Source organism: Miniopterus natalensis, chromosome 3 (assembly GCF_054644295.1).
Source record: "Miniopterus natalensis isolate mMinNat1 chromosome 3, mMinNat1.hap1, whole genome shotgun sequence".
In the NCBI taxonomy this organism is placed as follows: domain Eukaryota; kingdom Metazoa; phylum Chordata; class Mammalia; order Chiroptera; family Miniopteridae; genus Miniopterus; species Miniopterus natalensis.
The window spans coordinates 80,394,447-80,403,837 of NC_142083.1; positions in this window are offsets into that span (position 1 = coordinate 80,394,447).

Genomic DNA, 9,391 nt, shown 5'->3' on the forward strand with positions numbered 1-9,391 from the left:
GGTGGAATGACACGGAAGAGGTTGTCCCCCTCCTAGAGGAGGCAGGGTCCAGTGTCAGTGAAGGAGCCACTGAACCTATTTAAATGGTTCCATCCTTCATGTTAAGGTTGGGTTAACAGAAGTCAGACACTTTCATTGGAAGGAAAGATTTATTTTGTACCTGCTGTATGCACCGACTTTAGCTAAATAATTTATTTTGTACCTGCTGTGTCTACCGACTTTAGCTAAATTATTCCATTTAATCCTGACACTTTCACCATATTACAGATGAAGAAACTGAGGCTTAAGAGATGACATAACTGGCCTATTTGTCTAAGTGAGTGGAACTGAGAAGCCTTGAAGATCCATCATTTCCCCAAAGCCATGCCCTTTCTACTCCAACGTCCTGGAAATGGGAGCAGGGCTAAGGCCGTGAGAAGAATATCCACGGACCACAAAACTACGAAGTTGCCAGGTCTAAACAGACTCCACTGGGATCTGTTTACAGCGCCTTGAAAGCCAGCAGCCACCCAGTAAATTAAAAAACAAAACACACACGTATCACTAAGTTGCAAAGAAAAATTGACACGAAGGAACATTCCATTCATCTCCTTAGTTCAGAGGTCCCGCCAGTCCAAGGACACAAACTCACAATAGTGACATCTATCTCAGGCCTCTCCCTGCCCTCAGAGGGGTTTTGTGAAGCCCAGGTTCTTTGGGCGGAAAAAAGGTGTTGAATCTTGAGTAATAATAGTACCTGGAGAGGCAGAGGGGGGGCCCAGGATGTCTAGTCCCCAAGGGAGTCAGGGAAAACAGCAATGAGAGGAGCTCCCGGGTTAGACCCTCTGTCTACGAGCTCAGGAAGTTCCCCTGCTCCCCATTCCCACTGTCCTACTTCGGTCCCCAACTCCAGGCCCGAGCCTGACCCTCACTAAGCCATTCACAGAGCAGCTGGAAAGCACAGCCTGGAAGAGCACGCCAAGCCTAGAATGCCGCCCCCACAGGCCGCCTCTCATCCTGCTCGGGGCTTCCCTCATTGTGCCCCCCGTGATGGCTTTTTGTTTGCAGGAAACATCTCTCCCTGGCTGCCTCCGTCGGAACCCATCACGCGAGTCCACCCAGCAAGCGCTTCATTTGTAGGCTTCGAATCATCTCTCCCAACCGGAGCCATGGCTGAGAGTTTTATTATTTATTCTGAGGCTACGAGCCGCACGGAACCCACGGTGCCTGGGAGGCAGACATGCTGACTTCCTTGACATTCACCGAGAGAAAGTTCCCAGCCTCCGCTCGGGGATCGGGAAGGACTGAGCTGCACACACCGTAGCTCCTGTTTGTGTAAACAGTTTAGGACCGGCAGGCAATAACTCCGGGGGGAAATCCCACTCCTGTGAGCTGTGTTTTGGCTCAGATCCCTCTCAAGACTCCAGAAGCAATGTTCACCATCCACAGTGTTTTAAAGCCCCTGGGAAAATCAGTAAGAGTGCCTTCCCTCCTAAGCTACTCTCCTGGGGGGCAAGGGGGCCCAGGGACCCTTGCTCTGGGCTCCTGGGGACTGCTGCTCAGGACTATGAAAATGGCTCCCTGTGCCAGGGCCTGGCTTTCAGGGACATCTGTGAAGTCGTGTCAAGCTGATTGAAAGGAAACCTCTCCTCCGGGTATGACTCGAGAAGAGCATTTCCCCCCAGAAGGAAGCCGTGGGGGCAAAAGCAGATCGAAGAAGGATTTGCAGATAGATGTTCTCTGGGCTCAAGTACAATTTGCAAAATGCAATGTAAAAAAAAAAAAAAGAAGAAGAAGATAAATCTCCCTCTCTCTGCCAGGCTAGAGCAGATTCCTGAATAAAAACAACTCTTTGCAACAGAACCTTAGACTCGTCTGGAAGTGAGTTTCCTCAAAGGCGCAGGGAAAAGGCTATGAATTCCTGAAATCCTACAGCAAGCATTTTCATGTAGCAGCAGCAAAGTACAGGGGAGGGGAGGCTGGAGGACAGGTGCTCCTGCCGGGACAAGGCGCGGAGAGAAAGTTGTATTGCAACGAGTTTTCCAATAACGGGAACAGCCGCACAGCCATCTTCAGACTGACCAAGTGGCAGCTCATTGATTAAAGGAGCAAGTCAAGTCAGGGTTATGCCCTTTTAATTCTAACCTGAGGGAAGGGACCCGGCCAGGAGGGAATGGTTTTGCACAATCCTGAGCTTGAAGAAACACGGTTCCTGGCTCCTCCGAGCCCCTTTGGCAGCTGGTTGGAGCCAGGACCAAAGCAAGCACATTGGGAGCCACCTCCAGACCCCGACCCCTCCCCTTCCTCTGAAACCCATGAAAACTTGATTTGTCTCAACTAAACACAAGCTGGGAAACTGGAGAGGAGGCAGAGGGGGAGAGGGGAAGGAAGGGGGGCCAGGCAGCATCCATGCAGTCAGTTGTATTATTGATTTCGAGCCACATAAGCCCCAGAGTGCCATCGATAAGGATCATACCTCCTGCTGATCTCGGGGGAAATTCTCCAAGATCCATGGCTGGGAGGTAAGGAGAATCTCTAAGCCATCAGGAAGGAGCAGAGCACTGCAGCTCCTCAGAATGATGGACCAGGGCGAGCTTTAATTAACAGGGTCTGGTGCCTCTTCTTTTTTGGTAACTGAGCAGATTTAAAGGGCTAGAGTCCCAATTTGGAGGGCGCCGGTGCTGCTCTTGCTGCTGCTGAGGCTGCTGCCGGAACAGCGTCCTGCAGACCTCTCACTTCGGCAAGGAGAGGAGCTGTGAAGGTGGGAAAGTGCAGGCAGGAAGGTCGCGGCTGCATGGTTTGCATCAGAACCACAGGGCATCTCTGGTCCACATGCTGCCTCCCGGACCAAGGAGAAAGGCCAGGCTCCTTAGGTGCAAGTGGCATCAGGGACGCCCTCTCCAGACATGGAGCTGATGGACAGCACCCCAGGAAGGTGTGGTCTTCAGCGTGTGCTCCTCTCCTAAGAGCACTGCCGGGTGACAGCCACCGCGTAAGCTGCACACACACATGCCTGCCCGTGAGCATACGTGCCTACTCACATACAAACATGCCTGCTCATGCACACGCACATCTGCCCACGTATACACATGCTTATCCATATACGCACACATGCCTGCCAGTACATACACCTCTGTCCATATACACACATGCCTGCCCATGCACACACATGCCTTCCATGTGCACACACATGCCCACCTTCCAAACACCCAAATGCAAAGGCACATGGCCTGCAGCCAGCCAGACAACCTCCCACACACCTGCCTTTTACAGGTAGGTCACCAAGAGAAATAGTTGTGACAGAGCATAGCCAACAGGGAGCCCATATGTGCGACCCTTCCCCTCCTGAGCCTGGATTTTCTCATTTGTAAAATGGCAGCTTTAAACTAAACAGCAATGCTCTTATCAGAGAGAGGAAGCAAAAGTCGAAACACAGGGACTTTAGAAAGCATGTTCTAAGCTTAACCAAATCTTGGCTGATGGGGACAGACACTGCAGAGAGTGTGAGCTAAAAAATCTGGAGAAATGCTGTGCAAAGTCATGTCTAAGGGCCTCGGAGTGAATGAGGGATGGAGTGGGGTGGACATATTCGCCCTGATCGCAGTCTCTGCTCTGAGGCATGGGCCTGCACGCAACCAACTCAGACCGACCAAGGTCATAGAAAGAGAGCACTTTCCGGATGACCTTGGGCAAAATCACTGAGCAAAACTGCCTCTCCCCACCTTTCCAACAAATCTCTCTTTGTGCCTACTTCACCCTGCCTGGCAGCCTCCTCCTACCTTCAGGTGCCAGAGCCCTCACACCCACTGACAATAAAAACCTTGTCAGGGAAGAATCTGCTATCACCCATTTAGACATCGGTTCAATGTAATTCCTGTCTCCTTCTTCCAGAGAGACTTGCCTATGGCACCCTCTCTGGCCTCTAAATAAATTGAGCAAGGAAAACGGTGAGATTGGGTCTGGGGTAGAGGCGGGAGATGGTGTTCCCAGAGTTACCACCGCACAGCCCTGTGGCTCCTCATGGCCATCTCCAAGGAAGGCGGACTCTGGAGTCGGGAGAGGCTGGCCTGGCAGAGAGATGCCCAAGAAAAACGGCGCGAAAGGAAATATCTGGAGGGAAATCCCAAGCTCTTTTCCTACAACCTGACCCCTCCAATCCTTGGGATCTCTTTCCCAGTTTCATTAGTCAAATTAAGTCCCACAACTCTGAGACTTACAACCAAGAGAATGCCCAGGTGGAAGAGCAATGACCTTGTCACCCCTTTGCTTAGAGTGATACCTGAAATACGCCCCCCCCCCCCCCCGCCACCACATTACTATAGCTAACACTGCGATGGCCTCGGGGGGCCCTAGGGAACTGGCCTTGGTCCCTCCATGGACCTCCATGCCCCATAAGTCTTTACTCAAGCTGGGCCCCCTAGGAGGAGGAATGGCTTTCTCAGCCTGTCTCACCCCCAGCTGAGTAAGGGAGGGGGTGGTTTCTGCCACATCCATCACCAAAAAGCACCCTTGAGAGGACTCTGACCCCTCCGAGTTCACACTGAAGACACTGCACCCAGAGAGAAGCAGGGGCTCCCTCCCCTCCAGTCCAAGGCCCACCCCTTGCACACTTTTGGCTCAAATAACAAGGGGCCTCTTCTCATGTGATTGACAGGTGGGAATGTCTGCCTCCTCATTGCTATCCGAGGGAGCTTAACTTTAGTGGGCTTGCACCAGATAAGCTTATCAGAATACAACTCCAGAGGCCTAACCTCCTCATAAGGTAGGAGTAATTCTGGGGGGCCTTGAAATTAGCCTGTCCTCAAACCTGCTTTCACAGCTCTGGTTATCCTCTGTGGCCCCTCAGCGCAGGCCACCCACAGGCACTCTGCAACACTGGGGCTGGGCTCCCCAGACCACTCTTCCCAGGCGTCCCAGCCAGCTGGCTTCCTTTTAGTTCAGCTAAACCAGGACTCAAAGGGAGAAGGGCAGGCCCGGAGGGACAAAGTCACCGAGGGACGCTTTGCTACTGCTAAGACCAGCCTCACTGCACCCTCTTCGAAGCCCAGCACCAGCTCTGCCCACCTTGTAGAGGTGCCAGCGGTAGCTGGGCCCTGACCCTCGGTGGTCAGACCACCAGCCATGTTTCAATCCACCCCCCATCCCCTGCCCCCTCAGCGTGGCAGTCCTGCTGGGTTGATGCCTCCCTCAGAGGTGTGGGCACCAGCCCCTTAGGGTCCCTCCTAGACCAGGCGAGACCACTCTTCCCTTTTGTGTCCCCAACCCTGGGGATAGTAGCTGTTCTTGCAATGATTAATTCCTGGGTTATTTCAGCTGTGCACGTCCAGTGTAACTCATTCTCTGTCTAAATGCCATCTGTTTGAAACATGTAGTGTGGTTTTGTTTTCCTGACTGGACAAGAATTTTCCTTGGAGATCCCAAATTGGAGTGTTCTGATAGTCATGATCAAGCCATAATCGGAACATTTTGGCACTTGTCACATATTTTTTAGTGTAAATGTTAACAGAGTATAAGAAATGACGAGAGAGTAGCGTTTTAAGATCCTCCTGCAGGTTGGAGCCCTTTGGCACATCCTTATATTACATATTTGTTATTTATTATACCACATTCACAATCAAAAAGAAGAAAAAGACTCCCAGACCAATTTTTAGATCTACAAAACAAGATAATCTTAAGGCACAATTTAGGAAGTCGACCTCGAGGGCACTGAACTGAACACCAGCCCTGCAGGGAAGGGCTCTGGGTAACGCTCACATGACCAACCTGCTTATCACTCAGCTGTCAGGTGCGTCAGGTAAATGTTAGTACGTTTCACGAAATATTTTGGAACTTGGACAGTGGAGGATATGAGGCAATGGGGAGCCTTCATTTATCTCTCATTTCATCCCCTCAGGGGTCGTATTCTGAGAACAGCCCACTGATAATAAAGGACCCCTGGGCAGAGCCTGGACAAGGTGCCTTAGGCTGGGGGGTTTGAGGGAGGACCCTGGCGTCTTCTCCACACTGGACACCTTATGATGAGGCCCGAGAGCAAGCCCTGGTCCGACATCGGCCCAGACGCAGATGGAGAAGGACAGCAAGGCCTGCTCTGAGCAGCGCCCCGTCCAGGTGGGCGATCTGCAGAAAGACAGTGACCGTGCGTGGCAATGGGCTTCCCGAGCACAAGGACCGGACCTGCCCGCGCATCCAGGCCCAGCCTCTGCCTGGCGGCCAGCAAGTCCTGCTCCTCTTGGGAGGCTGTTGAAGAGAGGGGATGCGGAAAGGAACCATCACAGAGGGCAAAGTGGCTCCCTCTTCTACAGGCAGGGGTAAGAAGGTGGGGGGGCGGCGAAATGTCTTTCCTGTCATGCTCTTCCCCTCTTTCCACCCCTCCAAGACACCACATCAGCACAATCCGGCGTGTGCCACCCTGCAGGCCTGGCCTATGCAGTCCCTCCTCTCCATTCCCACTGCCACTGGCTTCCCTCACAGCCTTTTCTCTCTCATCTGGTCTCCTGCAAGAACTGTCTGAATGAATCCCCTCCCTCCATCCATCCCCACATGACGCCCAGTGTCCCGCTAGGTATCAGAGATGAGGCAGCAAACTGGGAAGATGGAGCACAGCCCTGGAGAAACTCAGGAGTTTGCGGAAAGACAAATGTCAAACAACTGCAAAGGAGACAAAGACAAAGAACAGGAAACGTGGAATGCCACCACCGATTCTCAAGGAAAAGCTCCTGAGGGGGCTGGGAAAGCCGGGACCTGGGACGTAAGCGAGTGTTGATGTGTGATGGGGCAGAGATTGCTCCCGACAGACAGAGCAGGCTCTACGGCACCAAGTGAGGGTGGAGGATGGGAGGCAGCCAGCGTGGATCAAGCACAGGCTGGCTCGTGGTCAGATGAAGAGGTAAGACGCAGGAGCACTCAGGAGTCCTGCAGACTTCATGGTCAGGGAGAAAGGAAGCTGCTACTGGGCTAAGGTGGGTCCTGACATAATGAGAGAGGCGCCTTTACAAAAGATCCTTCATCTACATGGGATTTCTAAAGAATCTGTGGTACAATCCAAGTAAACAGGAAACTCTAGCAAAGGTTTACAATTGAATCAATCTTTCTAAAATATGAAACATTTCCTACCCATGGTGTTTGGGATAAAATCAAACTCCTTAATCTACCTAAAAGTCCTTTTTATAAGCTGCTGGCCCCAGTCTACCTTTTGTTACCTGTCTTCTCTGGGCCTTAGCACATGCTGTTCCTCCAGGCTGGAATATCCTTCTTTGCTACCCCAGTGAGTGTCTGCTTATCCATTAAGGCCCTACTCAGATGTCACATGCTCTGGGAAACCTTCCACGGAAGACCAGCTTTCCCCCTACCACCTCCTTCCCCCAGGCAGAAAGGGTTTCCTGTCAGTCCTACAGCAATCACCATACCATATATCCATTTTCCTTCCACATGACTGTCTTCCACTCTATAAGGGTAGAGGCAGGGTTGGTCCTTTACCCCCCTATTCTTAGCACCTGGCATAGGGCAGTCCCACAACAAGTTCTGGTTAAAAGGAACTGAAGAATGTATTCCCATAATAATCTAAGTGAGCTTAGCACCTTGGTGTAAATGCAAAACTTGTCAAACTCACACCTGTGAGGTTCTAATAAAGTGTCAACAGCCTGTAGCCACCAATGGTCTGTTCAGTAAGTAAGTAGTTGTCTTACTTAGTTGTTAAAATAATAAGCAAGTCACACTTTCTTAATTTTCTCATTTTCCTCATATTAGTCAAATTTTCTAGAGTTGTTTCACTGTGTCCCTCCCTACAGAAGTAGACCAGCCCAAATGCAAGAACAAAAAAACCTTCCGGAGGCAGCTGCTCCTCGAGTCTTGCCCATGGGTTGCTAAATCAAAAGAAAAATATGGATCCCAACTTAAAGAATAAGTGATCCAACATAGCGTGGCTTCCCCGTGCATGAAACGAAACGGGTGCAAGATGTGGAGCCACCATAGTCCAAGGGCCAACTTACAGCCTCCTCCCATGAAGGGTGAAGAAGTGGAGATGAAAGTCCCACGCTGCCCATCCCATGAGATTTTTGTAAACACAAGGGATCATTTGTATAAATGTAAGGTCTCCGTCAAAGTGTCTCTTGAGCCCAGCTCTAACTTCTCGATCAGCCCTGTTCTCTGACATATCACAGGTGAGGCTCCACATCCACATTTACCCGGTAGATGTGGATTTGATACAGGTGTTGTCCCCCCACCACCCACATCCCCCACAACAGAGCACAGAGCTCTGCCCTCTTCAATCACCCGTGAACCCTGTGACTCTGCTGTGTCCCTGAAGATCAAGGGTCCAGAGGATTTGCAAATAGCAGAAACAGCACCCTGTTTGTTCTCTCCAGCCATCCCAGGTTCCTCTCTCTCCAGTTCCCCTCTCCTTCCTCCTTCCTTCTCTCTACCCTACTCCCCAGACCGAGAAAGTGACATTCCTGAGAGGGCATGACAAATTCAAATGAACTGGACAGGTGAAGGAGAAAAGTGTCAGCAGTGAAATCTGTTCCCAGAGCTTGGGGACCTCTGGACCTCAAGAGCCCTCTCTAAATGCAGACGCACAGGTGCAGCCTGGGCAGACGCTGGGTTCCCAAGCTACATGCTGACTAACGCTGCAGCCCCCAGAGGCAGGGCGCGGGGGAGGCATCCCCAGGTGAATCTCCTGGAGGCGATGAGCAGCTCACAAACAGCTTGATGAGTGACCTTGCTCCATACACCCGACCTTGGCCCCCAGCACAGCTGGCTATGCCACCCAAGGGTCTTGGAGTAGAGCAGCCCCAGCAGGGCACTCTGGATAATGTTGTAGATTATGAGTGGCAGTGTCATTTCCCTAAATCCTATTGCTGTCACTTGGCAAGGCCATATACCAGAGCTCAAAGGCCCAACTTCCTCTCTTTATCTCATAGCCAGAAAAGATGCCAAACTCAATGATAGGACCATCAGCTTCTAAGAAAACAAATCAGTCAGAAAAACCTGTGTATAGAGACCAGGTCCAAACACAGAAAACCCACCGTGGAGAGAGAGCTACAGTCAAGCTGTGACGTTCTGGGCATACGGCAGCCCTGACAGGGTTGTGAAAAATCCCCAGCCAGCCCTATAACCAGGATCCTTTCTGGCCAAGAGATGGGAGCCATGCAGGGAAGCTTGAGTGGGGAAAGGGATGGGAGCTGGTAGGAGGCTCAAAGCACCCACCCCACTCCCCAAACCAGAAGAGCCCCATGTGGTTCACTCTAGCCCAACCACTTGTCATGGTCCATTCTGAGGTTAGACTGGATTTATGTTTTCCCTGGTCAGAGTCCTTATTAATTCCACACGACAGCTCCACTCTCAGTTCAGTTAATGGTTCAGAATCAAGGCTACCAAACTCAAATATCCTGGAAAAGCACAGCAGGGTATCTCA